Source organism: Nicotiana attenuata, unplaced genomic scaffold (genome assembly GCF_001879085.1).
Source record: "Nicotiana attenuata strain UT unplaced genomic scaffold, NIATTr2, whole genome shotgun sequence".
Classification (NCBI taxonomy): Eukaryota; Viridiplantae; Streptophyta; class Magnoliopsida; order Solanales; family Solanaceae; genus Nicotiana; species Nicotiana attenuata.
The window spans coordinates 96,071-98,140 of NW_017674371.1; positions in this window are offsets into that span (position 1 = coordinate 96,071).

Below are 2,070 nucleotides of genomic sequence, written 5' to 3' on the forward strand. Positions count from 1 at the left end.
ACAGCAGTAGCACAACCCAAACACAGGTTTATTGGTTGGCTTGCAACACTTGGGAGGCTGCTAACTAAGGACAGGATGATTGGAACGCAATTACAGGTTGGAAACATTAACTGTAATTTGTGTAATAAGGACACGTTGGAATCACAGGACCATCTGTTTGTTAAATGTAGCTGGATTAATGAAGTAAGGCAAGAGTTAAATCTGTGCCTTGGACATGCAGTGCAAATTACAGGTATCAAACAAATGCTGGAACAGATCAAAAGGAAGCATTGGAAACAATTCAAAAAGGAAGTGATAGCTGCAGTGAACATAACAGTGATATACCATACACGGAGAGCTAGGAATGTTAAAATTTTTCAGGGAAGAACTGTAAATAGAGCAGAGGTAGTTACACAAATTAAGAGAGAAGTGGTAGAAATGATAGAATTACTTCAGCAGTCAAAGAAAGCTCAGAAATGTAGAAGTTTAGTTAGACAAATTACTTGTAATTAGTTGTTGTTCTGTTTGTTGGAGGCCTAAAAATCTGTGGACAGATAATTAGGTGCTCCATAAGTGTAATTGTTTTGATGATGTCAACGGTAATATTCACATTGTTACCAATAATTTTTTTTTTTACTATGTACGTGTATCTTCCGAAAAGGTGAATTTGGATCTACTCATGTTAACCTAGCCAACCCCCATTTTCTACTGAATATTCTCAATGTAGGGTGTACAATGAATTATTAAGCACAAACAAATGTAATGAAGAAAAATCTGACAGGTAGGGAAAACGTTAAAAATGAAGGTTTCTTATTAATATGCCTAACTGAATATAGAATACGAACAAAATGACATGTAATTATTTTCGCTGTAGAATGAGGAGGATCAGTATCAACCATCCTCAAGTTCCATATTTAAAGCTTTTTAATTCTTTTCTTAGTTGCCTATTAGAGAACATGAATTCTTTAATGTAGAGAAGATCAAGTCTTTTGTCATGAACTAATTCATGACTTACAGAACTGATTCATGACCAAGTGGGCCTTCAATTAAGTTGGTATATTTTAGGAATTTTTACCTCCTATAGCAAAGGTTAACATCTTATTTATTTTAAATAAATACCATTTAAAAAAAATTATATTCTATAGATACCTTTTAATGTTTATAGCAAAATATTTAATTTTGGTTACCTCCTAGTCTCCTACCCCTAAGCCACTAAATACGCTATTCAGTTACACTATTTTCTTTCTCTCTCTACTTTGATACGCAAGCAGTAATTTTAGGAATTCTTTTCTGATGTCCAGCAATTTGGAATCATTTGGAGTTAATTTGATAGGATTCGAACATTTAGTTGTAATTTTAGGAATTCTTGAACTTTACTTTGAAATTCATGCATTTTAGTGTTCGATTCGTAGTTTTAGATATTATTTTATGATTTGATCGCGCGAGCAAGTTCGTATGATATTTTTAGACTTGTGTTGATGTTGGTTTGGAGACCCGAGGGCTCGGATGAGTTTCAAACATTTTCCGGAGAGGTTTGGACTGAAAATGCAGAAAATCTGGTGTCTAGTGCTTTGATGTCGCAAATGCGAACACCGGTCGCATTTGCGAAGGTCGCAGAAGAGGGGCAGATGTCACAAATGCGACCTCCCCTTCGCATTTGCAAAGTTAACAGGATTATAGCTTTGTTCGCTTTTGCGATGACCCTCCAATTCGCAATTGTGATGCTGACTCAGGCTGTCAAGGTTCGCAAATGCGAGCCCTGGTTCGCAAATATGAACCCTATGTCGCAAATATGACATCTGCAGCTGGTTAAAGGGCTGTGAGACGGGATTTTTGAACTCATTCTCTCATTTTTTTAACCCTAGACTTAGTAGGAGGCGATTTTGAAGAGGGAATTTCATTTACAAACTTTGGGTGAGTGATTCTAACCCATTTCTAATCATATTCCATCAATTTATCTTAGATTTTAACATCAAAATCATGTGAATCAAAGTGAAAAGAAAAATTGTGAAACCTTGTCAAATTTTGAAAAATAAGAAATTGAGTTTTGAGAGTCCATTTGGATTCGGATTTTGAAACTAATAACACATA